At 46.2% G+C, this 16723-nt stretch overlaps 1 long non-coding RNA gene and 4 other non-coding genes across 6 annotated transcripts; all 5 read left to right on the forward strand.

Moving 5' to 3' along the window:
* The first annotated feature begins 576 nt into the window (after window positions 1-576).
* LOC111819061 (uncharacterized) lies at window positions 577-10428 on the forward strand. Of its 2 annotated transcripts, none has more exons than XR_002822859.1 (7): window positions 577-717; window positions 2177-2335; window positions 3849-4041; window positions 5782-5870; window positions 7674-7756; window positions 9789-9890; window positions 9993-10428. It is a non-coding gene; the product is annotated as an uncharacterized LOC111819061 (long non-coding RNA). The 2 variants fall into 2 exon arrangements; XR_002822860.1 differs by having other exon boundaries at window positions 5787-5870.
* Window positions 2867-2981, forward strand: LOC111819266 (small nucleolar RNA SNORA71). Its single transcript, XR_002822999.1, has one exon. It is a non-coding gene; the product is annotated as a small nucleolar RNA SNORA71 (small nucleolar RNA).
* On the forward strand, window positions 5100-5233 carry LOC111819264 (small nucleolar RNA SNORA71). Its single transcript, XR_002822997.1, has one exon. It is a non-coding gene; the product is annotated as a small nucleolar RNA SNORA71 (small nucleolar RNA).
* On the forward strand, window positions 6606-6737 carry LOC111819261 (small nucleolar RNA SNORA71). The gene has a single exon (XR_002822994.1). It is a non-coding gene; the product is annotated as a small nucleolar RNA SNORA71 (small nucleolar RNA).
* Window positions 8368-8501, forward strand: LOC111819262 (small nucleolar RNA SNORA71). Its single transcript, XR_002822995.1, has one exon. It is a non-coding gene; the product is annotated as a small nucleolar RNA SNORA71 (small nucleolar RNA).
* Window positions 10429-16723: the final 6295 nt, after the last annotated feature.

The following is a 16723-nucleotide window of genomic DNA, read 5'->3' on the forward strand; positions in this document are numbered from 1 at the left end:
ATTTCCATGTAAGCAAACACCTATTGCCCTGTTGCTTAGCCCAGTGCCTGATATGAAGTAAAGTCTCCATAAATGTTTTCTGGGTAAGTGGATGGATGGGTGGGTGCAATGATGGGAGGTTGGATGGATGGATGGATGGATGGATGGATGGATGGATGGATGGGTGGATGGATGGATGCTTGCATGAGGGAGGGAATTAGTGGCCTGCAAAGTCGAGTGGGAGTCCTTAGGTGGTGTAAATGGTTAGCACACTTGGCTGCTAACCCAAAGGTTGGCAGTTTGAGTCCACCCAGAGGTGCCTCGGAAGAAAGGCCTGGCGATCTACTTCCGAAAAATCAGCCACTGAAAACCCTGTGGAGCACAGCTGTATTCTGACACACGGGGTCCCCATGTGTAGTAATCAACTAGAAGACAACTGGTCATGTTAAAGTTGAGTGGTAATTTCAGCTCCAGTCCATCAGGCGGTGCTGCAGGGCAGCTTGCGCAGGTTTCCTGGCGGAGGCCTCTCTTTAGGCCGCAGCCTGCGCCCTGGGCAGCATTTCCGCCGACGCTGAACGAGAGGAGAGGGTTTACCTGGGTGTGTAGCGGCATACTCTTGCTGTCCACGCCATCCGGCTTTATTTCCTGACATCTTCCGACATCCGTCACCTTCTTGCACTTTCCCGCGCCATCCCCTCTCTCCTCACAGTCACCCCGCGCTGCCGGTTCGGGCTCCAGGTGAGTGCACTGCGGGGCGCGCTGGGCCCGTGGTCTGCGCCTCCCCAGTAGGGATAACTGAGGCCGCGAGAGGGTTAGGGAAGGAAGTGCCTGCTGGAAGTCAGCGCCGGAGCCCAAGCCTGCCTCCGAGTTTAAAGCTCCGTCCCAACCGCCAGGTGCGGACTTCTCAGACTCGCGTTTCCTCGAGAAAGAGGATTGCCAGGTAGGTAGCGATATAGGCCGACATCGGCCGAGCGCTCGTTCCGAGCCAGCCGGGTCTTGGCTGTCAGATCCCCTGTCTTCACCGGCACCCTTTGGGGAGGGGCTTGTTAGTTGCCGTCGAGTCAGTTCCGACTCATGGCGACCACACGTGCAGAGCAGAACTCCATAGGGTTTTCAGGGCTATGATCTTTTGGAAACGGATCGCCAGGCTTGTCTTCCCAGGCACCTCTGGATGGGTTCCAAAAGCCAACCTTTGGGTTAGTAGTCGTGCTTAGCCATTTGCGCCATCCAGGGACCGCATTAATGATGAGCTGCTTGTGGAGCCACGATCATGATCACCTTGCTTGGAGGGCTTCCTTCCCCCAAGCTTTCTCTGCTTTCCCATCTCCCCTCCCTACACCCTCAGCTCGCCTCTCAGCACCTATCACTCCACGGAAATAGTTTGTCTCCTAGTCCTTTTTGCTATGATCTTCTCGAGGGCAGTGGCCAAGTTTTGTGTCTCGCTTTGTTCAGTGCCTGCCAGGCGTTAGAGCGTTCTGTCATTGTGGAACAAATGGAAAACAAATGGAACAAATGAGAAACAGGCCCAGCGACGCCTGTGCCTGAGGTCCCCCAGGGAGTCCTGCGGAGCCCAGTTTGAACCCCCAGCCTGAGGGAGACAAACAAAAAAAAGAAACCAGACCCATTGCTGGAGAGTCTACTCCAACTCATAGCGACCCTACAGAACAGAGTAAAACTGCCCTGTAGGGTTTCCAAGGAGCGGCTGGTGGATTCAAACTGCCGACCTTTTGGTTAGCAGCCAAATGTTTAACTACTATGCCACCATGGGCCTACTTCTGACTCAGAGAGACCCTATAGAACAGTAAAACTGCACCATTGTGTTTTCAAGGAGTGGCTAGTGGGTTTGAAGCACCAACCTTTTGGTTAGCAGCATAGCTTTTAACCACTGCGCCACCAGGGCTTCAAGGGAGAGCAAGGTGCCTGTGATTTTCACGACTGCTGTGGACCTCCGATTCCTGGCATTTTAAGCCCTCAAAGCTACTTGTTGATTGCCTGCAAAGTGTCGGGCATTGTGCCATGTCCTTTCAACCGTTAGTTCATTTTCCTCTCAGTAATCCTTAGAGGTAAGTAAGCATTAAAACTCTTTGTATAGACCACTTGGCTGAGGTTTAAATTCAGTGCACTCCCTGAACCCCAGAGGGACAGAGTCTATTCTTGTTCCCATGCTTTGCTCTAAAGCCCCCTTTCCTTTCCCTAGGTCATGCTGGACTCTGGGAGGCTCTTGCAGACCAATGAAGACTCTCCCTTGGATGGCTTTGCTGGCTCTGCACCAGCCAGCGCCCCCTTCTCTCCTGCAGGACCTGATCTGCACCTCCAGACACACTCCCACTCTCCTAGTGGTGAGGATGTCCCCTGGGTAAGTGCTGTTGGTCCAGGGGCTTGTTGACTCCCAGCCTGGCACGGGCGGAGTGGGTCGTCTCCAAGCCCGGTGCAAAGCCCTTGTGTGACAGTGTAGGTGGAAACCTGTAGATAGGGGGCTAAGTCTGGGGCCAGAAACACCCAAGTTCAGATCCTGCCTCAGTCACTCATTAGCCCTGTAATCTTGGGCACGCTAGTTTGTTCTCCTGAGCTTTAGTTTCCTTGAAGGCTAACTGCAAAAGCTCTGTGAGGGCAGACCTTGTCTGAATTTTTGTTTTTTTTTTAAATCCACAGTGCTTGACACATAGTAGGTACACAGTAAATATTTGGGGGGATGACCAGTTTAGGCATTCTTGTCAGATGTTGGCCTTTTCTGTAGACTGTGTCAGTGGGAGCAGTTGGGATCTTTATATGGAGCCGTGGGAGCTCCTAGGGTCCTAGGCTCAGCTGGGCTGCTTCCCCCTGCTTGGGTGGCAGCAGGACGCTGGCACTGGCCTCACTTCCTGGCGTACCCTCTGTCCATTTTTGCCTCTGCATAGGAAAGTGACCCTGGGCTGCCCGTGTCCCGGTCATTGATAGTGCTGGGAGAGGAATTGTTTGGAGGGTCCACTCCTGTCCCTTCCAGACCGTGAAGCTTTTTCACATTTTCTCCTCCCCACCACCGTTGAGATACCTCCTGGTGCCTGGCATCACCTGGTCTGTTGAGCGCCTCTTCTGCCCAGCCCAGTGCAGGTCATTGTGTGAGACACAGGAAACAGGCCCTGCCTCGGGGAGTACACAGGCTGCTTGTGGAGCCACGATCGGGGTCACCTGGCTCCAGGGGCTCCCTCCGGCAAATTTCCTCTGCTTCCCTATCTCCCCTCCCCACACCCTCAGCTCCCACCTCTCAGCACCTATCGCTCCACAGAAATTGTTTCTTGTCTCCTAGCCCTCTTTGCTGTGATCTTGAGGGCAGTGTCTGAGTTTTGTGTCTTGTTTTGCCTGGTACCTGCCAGGTGGTAGAGTGTTCCGTCAGTGTGCTACAAATGGAAAACAAGAAAGGGAGCCACCCTTCGTTGTGAGGAGTTAGGGCTCATTGCATTGTGCAGTATCCAGGGGAAAATACTTTTCCCGGTGTGAGGGTGAGGGAGAGGCAGCTTTTGTGTTTTCCTCCTCTTCAAGGAATTTTTCAACAAATGACCCAATTCATTCATGACCTGCCCGGGGTCCTGGTCTCAGGTGGCCACTTGGCATGGGATGGTCCACAGTTCACTGGGGGATGGTTTTTCCTGTAACCTGTTGGTAAGGTGGTAAGGACCAGAGGTGGGCAGAGCAGAATATAATCAAGGATTTATCAATGCATCCCCTATGCGGCAGGTGGCAGACCTCAGGGCCTGCTGTCACCCATGACCTCTCCCAGGTCCGTGCCTGATGCTGCTAGAGAATCAGGGCACACACCCAAGGCTACCCCCAAAATACCACTTATTAACAGTTGGCATGTAAAGTAATCCAGAGATGTCATTCTGCCTTAGAAGATCTCCAGCTGAGTCAGCATTTCCACAGCACTTGTCTGTCAGCTCCTGTGCCTCCCAGGACCTGCTGCGAGCTGGGAGTGATCAACTGTCATTCATGACTTCTCGGCTATGGCAGACGGGTCCCCCTTGTGCCGAGAGGCTTCAGGAGAGGTGGCATTGTGCAGGAGAACACCAGGCCCCAGGGCCCAAGGTGAGGTTTCTGGCCCATTCTCTGGAGTTTCGGATGGTTGCACCCTATAGAGTGATCTTCCCTTTATCTGGTGTTTTAGGCGACGTTAAGTGAGGTGAGGATGCGATGAAGGGTGATGTCCACAGGTTGCATCTGCCCCCTGCCCCACCACGTGCCTGCAAGGCTGCTGCTGAGGAGGGGCCTCCAGGGCCCTGTGTGGGGCAGCAGCTCTAGGGCTCTGCCAGTATTGGTGCGTCAGTGGCAGCGAGTTGTAATGGAAAGGGGGATGGATTTAGGTGTCAGAGGTCTCTCCGTAACTGGGTCTTAATTCCTCCTCTATTACTATCTAGCTCTGTGACTTTATCATTTACTTATCTTTTGGAGTTGTGTTCATGGTTAAGATTTATTACAGCAATAGAGTAAGGATGAGCATCCACAGCCAGATCATAAGTGGGAAAGACGCAGGTGGAGTCTGGAGGAATCCACACGTAAGGTTGTGCTCCTTCCCCTCCTCCCCCATGACATGTCACACAGCCCAGTCCTCCCGCAGCATTGAAAATGCAACAACTTGTGTGTGATGTTTCTGCCCAGGCAGTCCATTAGAGACCCCGTGCCCAGGGTTTTTCTTGGGGACAGATCATGTAGGCTTCTCTGTCTGGCATGTTCCAAAATCCCAGGAGTAAAGCAAGTGTTGAATCTGAACCACGTTGTTTGCACAAATAGTCTAGGCCCAGTGAACTGCCTATAGACTGGGAACACCCCAAGAGCCAAGTTCCCAGACACAGCCGGGGGCCACTCTGTGACCTGTTCCGAAGCACAGTTCCTGGTGTGGAAAATAAAGCTTTGGCAATGATTTTTATTGACATGACCACATGATCCTGATCTCCAGCCCCAAACTTTTTCCAGCGTTTTTGCCAGAGGTGTCTTTCCGTTGGTTCCTCTTGGCGGTAAGGTTTCGTGGGGTCTTTGCAGGACACCATGGCAGCTGCTGGAGCCCTGTGCTCTTCCTGACTTGGGCCTTTCTCCAGGCCCCTGGCATCAGCCCCTCTTCCTCCCTGGCTGTCCCTCTGTCCTTCTGCTCCTGCATTTGAAAGTGATTGTGGGCTGCCTGTGCCATGGTCATTGATAGTGCAGGGAGAGGAATCACTGAAAGACATTTCCCCGTGTTTGGAGGGTCCACCCAATGCCTTCCGAACCCTGGAACTTTCATACAGCCCTGCTTCTCTTCTGCCAACCCATTTAGGGACCCTGTGCTTCTGGGCTGCCACGTGAGAGTCAGTGCCAGGGTCTTTCTCGGCCTGGCCTCCTCTTTCCAGAAAGCAGGATGTCTGTGTGTATTGAGAGGTTTGTTGCCCAGCACAGGGTCATTACTGTCAGGGACGGCTCAGAGTTCTAGAGCCTTAGTCCTGCTCATAGATGGGAATGTTCTCTTTAAGGAGTCTCAGTGAATTCTGGTGAACAGCTCATCTATAAATAAGTGCTATAGTGGGTGCATTCAGCTTTTCATTCTTCTGCCATTTGTCCTGGCCTTCAGGCGCTCCACTTAGAATGGCTGGGCCTTCAGGCCGGCCCCGGAGAAATGGCCCAAGTTATAAGATTCCAAATGAAACTAGAGAGGGAAGATCAAAGGGAAGCCATTGGTACAACCATCCTTTATGCCTTCCCTTTCCTTCAGTTTAGAGGGGTTTTTTTTTTCCTTCTGTGGCCCATCTTGGGTAGTTGAAAATGTTACAAGAAATGACGTGTGTGGCTTCTTCTCAGTGCAGGATTGTCAGCTGGTTGCTGTCCTGGTACCCAGGGGCCCCGTGAGTGATGTCTTCAAGGAGAGGCTGGACCATGATGCTTGGAAGGTAGGAATCCTGGGTGCTTCTCCAGAGCTGCCAGACCAGAGGCCCTTAGGTCCTGTGGTGAGGGGAGGTGGTGGCTGCTGCCCACTTCCCACCCCTGCACAGAGCCCAGCAGGGGCTTCACAATGCTGAAGCCCACCTGTGCTTACCTAGCCCCCCTTGTGTTCTGAGAGGTCTTTGGGGGAAGCATGTGTCCCTCATGTTTATTAGGACGGGCAGCAGGTTGTTGAAATGGAAAGAGGGGTAGAGTTCGGAGTCTGGCGATTAGCTGTTGATTAGCTGAATGGTTTTCTCTTGTAAAGTGATTTGTAATATTATCACACAATCCCAGACCCAGTGAGCTCTCAACATTTCCGCCAAAAGTTAGTCTTCCCTCTTATTTTCTTAGCAGGGAAGAATTAGAGCAGTTGTTCCCAAATGCGGTACCTGGACCAGCAGATCAGCCTTGCCTGGGAACTTAAGAAATTAAGAAATGCAAGTTCTCAGGCCCCACCCCAGCACTACTAAATCAGAAATTCTGGGCCTGGGCCCAGCAGTCTGGCTGAACAAAGCCTCCGGGTGATTCTTAGTCACACCCAAGTTTCAGCAGCACAGCAGTAGAGAACCCGAGGCAGCTGCTGGAATCACAGACCATCACTCTGGCCACTGACTTGTCTCCTGTCTCTCTTCCCAGCTGGGGCCACTTCCTAGACTGCTGGCTTGGCCCCTCTTCCTGGCTGGCTCTCTGCCCTTTTCTGCCCCTGCATTCGAAAGTGACCCTGGGCTGCCGTGTCCTGGTCATTGGTAGTGCAGGGAGAGGAATTGCCGAAAGCATTTCCTGTGTTTGGAGGGTCCACTCCTGTCCCTTCCAAACCCTGGAGCTTTCCTACACATCTTTCTTCTCCCAGCTCCTGGTACCTGGTGCTGTGTGGTTTATTGAGTGCCCTTCTGCCCAGCATGGTGGAGCATGGGCCCTGCCTCAGGAGTTTATAGGCTGATTGTGGAGCCATGATGATGTGGGTCCCCCTCCTTGTAGGGCTTTCCTCCTGGAAGCTCCCTCTGTCTCCCCATTACACCCCTTCCCATGGCCTCAGCCCTGCCTTCAGCACTAATCACAACATCTGTTGTTTTCTGTTTTATTTTTGATCATTGCCATGCTAGTGGGGTGAGGTGGCATCTCATTGTACTTTTGATTTGCATATTTAATGGCTAATTATGGTGAGCATCTTTCCATGTGCTTGTTGGCTATTTGAATATCCTCTTCGGTGAAATACCCTGTTGAGTTCCTTTGCCCATTTTTTTTATTGGGTTGTTTGTCTTTTGTTGTTAAGTTGCTGGCATACTTTTAACATACACTGAGTAGCAACAAATGATCGAGTTGGTAATTAAAAAAAAAAAAAAACCCATTGTCATTGAGTTGATTTCAACTCAGTGACCCTATAGAACAGAGTAGAACTGCCCTTAAGGGTTTCCAAGGCTGTAATCTTTATGGAAGCAAACTGCCACATCTTTCTCTTGAAGAGCAGCTGATGGGTTTGAACTGCTGCCCTTTTGGTTAGCAGCCAACGCTTTACAGCTGTGCCACCAGGGCTCCTTGATAAGGTAATGCCTGTGTTAATCCTGCCACAGATGATCTGCAGACCCCTTCTTAAGTTAAACTTCTTGTTCCTGAGAAGCTAGTGTGGCAGTTCAGGTACGAATAGTAACAGCCAACCTTTGTGGAAAGCTTATTACCTGCCAGCCACTGGGCCAAGTGCCTGCTCTGTACCTCCCAGGGCCTGCTGCGGGTGTGACAGGCTGGCTGCTCATTCACGGCTTGTCTTGCAGATGGGTGTGCCCTGTGCATGGGTGGAGGCTCCATGAGTGGTGCCATCTTCATATCAGCAGGAAGCCAGACCACAGTACCCAAGGTAAGATTTTTGGGCCCTTGTCTGGAATTTTCTTTTTTGCATCCTGTAAAGTCACGTGCATGTTCCCTGTGGCTTTGGATGAGTATGGAAGGGGAAGTGAGGTCAGAGTTACATCCCGTTCATCCTCAGTTTTGTCCCCGCTGTGGGGCAATTCCTTACATGCCTTCAGCAGCTGCTGCAGTGGAGGTGCCTCCAGAAATCTGCTTGGATAAAGAGAGCTGCTCCCTGGGGCATCCCCCTTCCTTCCAGGTAATGGGGTGTCAGCAACAGCATGTTATAACAGAGTGGAATGATGCCAGTCCTCCCAAAACTCTAGTTTCGTGACCTGTTCAACCATCTTTTCCCCATCTGAAGAGCAAAGCAACAATAGCAGTGAGGTTTTTTCGGTGGTGTTACAAACACAGGATCCTGATCTTTTCCAACCCAAAACCATTTCCGGTTTGTTATGCTGGAAGTGTCTTTTGACTCTTCCCGGCAGGGAGGTTTTATGGGGTCTTTGCAGGACACAGTGGCTGCTGGAGTCTTGCACTTACCTTGTACTTACCTCTGGCCATTCCCTGGCCCCTGGCATCAGCCCCTCTTCCTTCCTGGCTGTCCCTCTGCTCTTCTGCACCTGCATTCAAAAGTGATCATGGGCTGCCTGTGCTCTGGTCATTGATAGTGCAGGGAGAGGAATCGCTGAAAGATATTTCCCCGTGTTTGGAGGGTCCACCTTGTCCCTTCTGAACCCTGGAACTTTCACACACCCCAGCTGTTTTCCTGCTACCCCTTCAGAGTTGGGCCCCATGTGATATGGTGATGGGCTAGCTCCCCAACTTGTGGGGGGATCACTTGGTCTTTTTCAAGCTCCTCTTGTCAGAAACCCGTCTATGCATTTGTATTTGGACCCTTGCAGGTATAAATTCAACTAATACTTAAAGGGCACATGTGAGAATTGTAGATCGTAGGTTCTGCTCTGAGATTTACGGGAGTGGGGAATAATTCCTATGCCGTATCGTTCAAGATAGTCCGTGACTTCAAAACCTGCTGTATGTTGTCTCTGCTCTTTTACTCTGTTTCTTGAGCACATGAAATTTGCATTGCTTCTTCAGGAGCTGTCAGTCAGTAGTGTTGAATAAATGGAGAGAGAAAAATAAAGATGGAGGCCAGCACTGGGGCGAAGAGGGGCTCTTATCAATTCTGAATCGTTTAAAAAAAAAAAAAAATTCACTCGGTCACAGTCTTCCAGAAGCTCAAGGGGATTCTTGTCAGTCATTGATGGTAGAAGGGCGCACTCACTGATTAACCTCGGTTTGTTGCCTGCGCTTCACGGGCTTTTCGTCTGTTCTTTTGTGGCTCCTCTTTTGAATGGGGGGTGACCCTGGGGGTTCAGTACTTGAAACTGGCGGCTCCAGACTCCTGTCCCTCTTCTAGACTTCTTACTTGTTCATGTGGGTAAGCAAATTGTGCTGCTAACTGGACACCCCAATGTGTTGTCAGCCCCTATGCCTGGCTTTCCTACTGTGTGCCAGGCACCTAACGAGTCTTGCCAGAAGTCCATTTTCCAGCTGCCTCTCCTTGCTCGATCATGTTGAATGGATCTTTGTAAAATAGAACAACAGCTGCTGGGTCCTTGTGATAGGCTAGGCAGACCAATGATGACAGGATGGTGGGATACTGCTGAGGGTGGTGGTCCATCCCTTCGATTGAGATGCAGCAGAACCTGTGTTGAAGCCCCTGACTGTCTGTGCTGAGCTGCCTTCCTGTAGGTTATTATTCTTACCTGGTCACTTGCCCTGGTCATGAGCTGTTTGAAAGAACATTTATTGTAATAACTGGATTTTTAAGATGTTTTTCCTCTTCAGCCCTTTGTTGGGTGTATCCAGAGTGCTGTATGAGACTAATTTGGTGCATAAATTTACAGGAGTGGGAATAATTTGTATGAATTATGCCAGGAGCTTAGGCTTGGTTGATTGGGACCCTCTCTGTGATGTCAGCTTGGGGAGAAGATGGTTTGGAGACTAAATTCTTGTGTGCTTCCTCACCCTCCTAGGTCTCAGCCTTAAATCTGGAGATTGTCAAAGGAAGTAGACTGTGGAGTCGGTGACCCTGGGGATGACTTGGGATTTGGGTTTGCCTGATATTTCTCATCATGGTGAGTTAATGACAAGGAGCAAAACCCAAAGCCAGACGCTCAAGTGGATTGTTTATGGAGATCCCAACCCAAACCGCTGGTCTCACCTGTCCTCTGTTTTAGATTCTTTTCAGTGGTGTGTGTGGACAGCAGAGAATGGAGAGTGAATTTGCCACAGGAAGCAGCACCATTGCTCCTTCTGCCTGCTCAGAGCATCATGGAACAACTGTCCACTCTGGGCAAGACAGGAGAGGGAAAGCGCAGAGACCGTGGGCTTGGGGTCCAGACATTGGAGGCTTTTCAGCTGGCTCTGGGTCTTGACAACAGTGCCACAGAGGGCCATGGACAAGGAACACCGGCCCCAGTGTCCTGCTGCCCATACCTGGAGTGACTTTTAATAAGCAGGAGTTTTTCTCTTGAATTTGTGCCCCGTTAATCACTGTCCTCTCCTGCTACCCATCCAATAAACCTTCTCAATAACCCTTACAAATTGCTCCACCTGCTTTTTAAATCAGTAAAAACCCACATGTCAGCAAGGCTGGGCATGGAGAAAGTGGGTCAAGGCCAGGCCTTGTTTTCACTCCTTGAGCCTTTCCAGAGGCTTGGCACATGGTGTACAATTAGGAGGAGGTAAACAAGTGCCATTAGTTGGCTCAGATTTAGGGCCCATGAGAGCTGAAGTTGGGTAAGACTGTGGAAGGGTGGCCAGTGATGGGGTAGACTTTAGATGAGGCAGAGTCTAAAGTCACTGGGGAAGGCTGGAGTGCCCTGGAGTTCTGGGAGCAGGGTGGCCAACCATTCTGTTTGCATATGACTGAAGGGATTCCCTGGATGTGGGATATTTAGTGTTAAAACCAGGAAAATCCTGGGCAAATAAATGGACAAGTTGGTCAGCCTACCTGGGAGGTAAAAATGCATGGTGTCATTTTAAGACCTACTCAAGGACCATCCTCTGACTTCTCTTGGCCAGCTTCAGTCAGCTGGTTTTAGCTGCCTGAAGAGGTGCCAGGAGGAGCAATTGGGTCACTTGAGAAAGCTGTGACAGATGACTAATGTCTGCTGGTATGGAGGGATGCAGGTAGCAGCAGAGCTTATCCCAGGATTTAAGAAGTGTGCGTGTTTAAGAAGTGTGCACCAGGTTATCATGCCTCTCTTACTGTTGTGGCCTATACAGGAGCCATCCCAGGTCTTCTTCGGGGCCTGAGGAAACCTGAGAAGGGCATTACAACCAAGGTGCCTTAAGAACCAGGATTAAGGTCAAGGCCGCATGATTCTTGCTGGGCAACCCATGTCCATTCCCAGAGGGCCTGGTAAGCAGCTGGTGGGAGATGGAGAATGGAGAGCTTGGGCAGAATGATGGTTTATATGCCCAAAAAACCTTGAGAGCCTCCAAAACAGCCCTAAAATTATTTAGTTTTTGTAACTGCAGGATTGCTATTGCTGGAAATCAAATACAAAATTGTGCAGGTTGCTGAATCACAGCTGCAGTATGACCTTGAGAGAGAGATTGTTTCCTTTTAACTTTGCCGCTGGCTTTCTTTGAGTCTGTTATCCCAGTCTGAACAATGGCTGAGCTGATTTTGAGCTTTCTTAATCTGAGTTGACTTTTATTCAGTCCTGAGTTGGGATGAAATCACCCTGTGGGAAAGAGGAAATGTGTCCCAAAGGCCATGATGGAAGGGTGGAGTTAATTGTTCCTTTTCTGTCTCAGATTTTCACCATTGTCCTGTTTCTGCTGATCAAAATGATTCTTGAGAACATAGTCTGTAGTTAGAGTAAAGTCAGTTCTTCACATTCCTTTTGTTTGTGTGTGTGTGTAGTGAAAATATATACAACAAAACATATGGGAATTTAAGTTTCCACATATATAGTTCAGTGACGTTGATTACATTCTTCAAGGTGTGTAACCATGCTCACTGTCCTTTTCCAAATCATTCCACCATTAACATAAACTCAGCGCCCCTAAGTAAAAACAACCCTTTCCTTCCCCCCTGCCCCCCACCTTTAGTAACCACTAATAATCTTTGGTGTCTATACATTTACTTATTTCATATAAGTGAAATTATACAGTATTTGTCCTTGCGGCATGCATGAGGACTTCATCTCTCCCTATGGCTGAGTATTCCGGTGTACATATATATCACAGTTATCTATTAATCTGTTGATGGACATTTCAGTTGTTTCTCCATTTTGGCTATTGTGAAAAGTGCTGCAATGAACATTGGTGTACAGGTTTCATTCCTGCTTCTGGGGCTATACCTAGGACTGGGATTGCTGGGTTCCCATTGATTGTAAAATGAACAGTTGAATCATCTGAATGACAGTGGCTGCCTAGGAGCATTTATGACTAGAGATGACACATTTGAGCACTCAGTTTGTTCATCTTGGGCAGAATCTGTCCACTTCCTGTAGTCTTTTGCTTGTTCTAGTGGTCTTGGATAGAAGCTAATTCTTTCATACATTTATTGGCTTCAGGAGGAGAGATCTGTGGCTGGGACAATACTCCAGGGATTTGAGGATGGGTTGTATCCTGAATTGAGAGATGCTTGATCAACATCCTCAAGTTTTTACTGCTGTTATTAATAGCAGCCAGAAAGGCCCTTTCCACTGAGGTTTGAGGGTAGTCTTTGATGTCTGTTTAGGAGAAGATCTGGGTTTTAAATCATAAAGGGGTTGTTTCAAAGGTTGATGTGGGAATACTTGCATGTTATAAAACTGTGTTATAAACAAGTTGTAATATTTATCAGCTTGTTTAATAGGGCAGAGTCTGGGAGTGGGCTGATATTCACAGACATGCTGGCGATGGATTCCTGAGAGAGTTGGACCTCATTGTCGTTAAGAGACCGAAAGCAACACTTTAGGCCAAGGAAGTTCAATGATTTCTGAGTTTGTCTTAAGTCTGAAAAGTCCATCTGTCTTCTTTATTTTATTTTGAAATGTAAAAAATTATTACAGACAATATTTTAAACATCACAACAAAAGGTAAATGTGGGTTTTTAGAAAATAAAGAACTTTCTGTTAAAATGAATCAAGAGTATACCAGAAATATAGAGCTAACAGAGTATCTTGTTTATAAAAAGGAATCTGTTATCTAACGATCATTTTACAAGAAGAAAACCCAAATTACAATTTTATTCTTTTCGTGTAACAACCATGTAACAAATGTGCAGTATGAATAAATTCATTGAGCTAACTTTGTCAAAATTTTATAATATAGTTATTTTTTTTAAAAACTGTAGGTGTTAAAAGCCCAGGCTAAAAAATGTTTATTAAAGCCTTTACATTTATAGTATACCTTTAATTTGTCTTTATATATATATATATATATATATTTTACATATATCTATAAGTATTTATTTACAAGCATGTGTACACACACATCTTTGGTCAGGGTTGCTGTATTGCACAATTCCAGGAGGCACCATTCCGTTGTATTCTATGTCAATGGCAGCCCAGGAGTTCAATATAAATGGTGTCCCTGGAAGCTGTGCAACACAGTGGCCCTGCTAACTTGGCTGCATGTATATAAAATATCTCTGGAAGGAGACGAAGAATGGAGTGACATTGGTTGCCTGTGGGGAGGAGACCTAGGTGGCTTGGAACAGGTGTGAAGGGGATTTTTCACAATACAGCTATTGTGTTTTTTCAAATATTGTGCTCCCCAAATATTAAAAAAGAGTTGTAAAAGTAAATATACATGTAAAAGTAATATATAATCATGTTAGAGAATCTGGGAAATACAGGAAAGTATGAAAGAGAGAATTACAATTAAACATGATTTTCCAGCCTCTGGTTTTCTCTGTGTGTGTCTAGTAGAGTGTCTTGAAAGGTAGAATCGTGTAGGGCAACTACAGCCCACTGGCCAAATCTGGTCCACCACTTGTTTTTATAAGTAAAGTTTTATTGGAACACAGTCACACAGTTATGTATTGCCTGCGACTACTTTGCTGCTACAACAGCATAATTGAATAATGATAGAGACCATATGGTCTACAAAGCTGAAAAGATCTACTGTCTGTCCCCTTACCAAAAAGGTTTGTTGACCCCTGGTTAGGGAAAGAGCATGGGTTTTGGAGTGGGCTGAATCAGGGTTCAGGTCTCAGCTCCACTGATGACCGCTTGGTTGAGGGAAGATATAATGTGTATAAAATATCATCCCCAAGGACCTGGTCCATGGTGAGTGCTTTATAACTTACATCTGTTTATTTTTTGGGAGGGGTAACTTGGGATCACTATTTTGTTTGCAAAAGAAATGTTTATTGAGTCCACATCATTACAAAATTCCTCTCTGCATCAGTCTCTTTTTACAGGTGTACAACGTATTGACAGCAATTACAATAATCAGCTGTACAACCCTACCCTTAATGAGATTTTTCCATCACCAGAACCCGAAACTCAGTACTTCATAAGCAATAACGCCCCCCTTTTCGTCTCCCTCTGGCCCCTGGTAACTGCTAATAAACTTTGGTCTCTATACATTTGCCTGTTTTTGTTTTTATATAAGTGAAATAATATAATATTTGTGGTTTTGTGATTGACTTACTTCACTCCGCATAATGTCTTCAAGCACCAATCCATATTGTAGCATGTATCAAGACTTAATTTCTCTTACTGGCTGAGTAGTATTTCATTGTATGTATGTATCACATTTTGTTTATCCGTTCATCTTTTGATGGGCATTTAGGTTGTTTCCACCTTTCGGCTATTGTGAACGGTGCTGCAATGAACATTGATGTACAAATCTCCGAGCCTCTACTTTCAAGTCTTTTGAGTGTACACCTAGGAGTAGAATTTCTGGGTCATACAGTAGTTCTATTTTTTAGTTTTTGAGGAACTGCCACACTGTTTTCCACATTCGCTGTACCATTTTGCATTCCCACCAGCAATGGATAAGGGTTTCAATTTCCCCACATCCTCACCAATGTTTGTTATTTTCTGTGTTTTTTTTTTTTTTTTTTTAAATCTTAGCCAGCCTAGTAGAAGTGAAATGATATCTCGTGGTTTTGATTTGTATGTCTCTGATGGCTAATGATGTTGAGCATCTTTTCATGCATTTGGTGGGCATTTGAATGTCCTCTTTGGTGAAATGTCTATTCAAGCCATTTGCCCATTTTATGCTTGGGTTATTTGTCTTTTTATTGTTAAGTTGTCAAAACTTTATATATATTTTGGTTATTAGATTCTTATCAGGTGTATGGTTTCCGAAGATATTCTCCCAGTTGGTAGCTTGTCTTCACTTTTTTAGTAAAGTCTTTTGATGAACAAAAGTTTTAAATTTTTATGAGGTCCCATTTATTTATTTTGTCTTTTGCTGTTTGTGCTTTTGTTAATAGATAACTCCATTGTTAAAAGCTAGGCCTGTTAGCATTACCCCTGCATTTTCTAAGAATTTTCTGGTTTTAGTTTTCATATGTAGATCTGTAATCCATTTTGAATTTGTTATTGTGTATGGTGTGAGGCATGGATCTTCTTTCATTTTTCTACACGTGGAAATTTAATTTTCCCAGCACCATTTATTGAAGAGACTCTTCTTTCCCCATCAGATGGACTTATTACCTTGTCAAAAATCAGTTGACCATAGATGTGTTGGTTTATTTCTGGACTCTCAATTCTATTTCATCGGTCTATGTGTCTATTGCTGTATCAATACCAGGCTGTTTTAATTACTGTAGCTGTATAATATGCTTTAAAATCCGAAAGTGTGGGTCTTCCTACTTTGTTTTTTTCAACATTGCTTTAGCTATCAGGAGCCTCTTGCCATTCCATATAAAGCTGAGAATTGGTTTTTCCATTTCTGTAAAGAAGGCTGTTGGAATTTTGATTGAGATTGCATTGAATGTATAGATCACTTTGAATAGTATTGACATCTTAGCAATATTAAGTCTTCCAATCCATGAACATGGAACATCTTTCCTTTGTTTACATCTTCTTTAATTTAATCTCTTTCAGCAGTGTTTTATAATTTTCATTATATAAGTCATTCACATCCCTGGTTAGATTTATTCCTAGGTATTTTATTCTCTTTGATGCTATTGTAAATGGAATCCTTTCTCTAGGATTTCTCTTTCAGATTTCTCGTTGCTGGTGTATGGAAACCCAGCTGATCTTTGTTTGTTGACTTGGTACCCTGCATTGTTAAATTCCTCTACTAGCACTAGAAGTTTTCTTGTGGACTCTGAAATTTTCCATATATGGGTTTATGTCATCCACGACTAGAGATAATTTTACTTCTTTTCTAATCAGGGTACCTGTTATTTCTTTTTCTTATTGCCCTGGCTAGGACTTCATATTACAATATTGAATAGAAGTGGTGAGAGCGAGCACTTTTGTCCTCATTTTCAAGGGGAAAGCTCTCAGTTTTTCTCCGTTAAGTATAATGTTTGTTAGCTGTTGGCTTTTCATATATGTCCTGAATCATATTGAGGAATTTCCCTTCTATTCCAATCTTCTTGAGAGTTTTCATCAAGAAAGGGTGTTGGGTTTTATCAAATGCTTATTCTGTATCCATAGAGATGGTCATGTGGTTCCTTTCCTTTGTTCTGTTGATGTGGTGTGTTATGTTGATTCATTTTCTAATGTTGAACTATCCTGCATTCCTGGAATAAATCTCACCTGGTAACAGTGTACAACTCTTAATATGCTGTCAGATTCGGTTCGTTAGTATTTGTTGAGAATTTGTGCATCTATATTCATAAGGGTTATTGGCCTATAGTTTTCTTTTCTTGTGGTGTCTTTGGTTTCCGTTCTTTTAATATCATTTTTCTTTTTATATTTTATTGTACTTCAGGTGAAGGCTTACAGAACAAATAGTTTCTCATGAAACAGTAGTACACATGTTGTTTTATGACATTGGT

This window comes from Trichechus manatus, unplaced genomic scaffold, assembly GCF_000243295.1.
Source record: "Trichechus manatus latirostris isolate Lorelei unplaced genomic scaffold, TriManLat1.0 scaffold00008, whole genome shotgun sequence".
Lineage (NCBI taxonomy): Eukaryota > Metazoa > Chordata > Mammalia > Sirenia > Trichechidae > Trichechus > Trichechus manatus.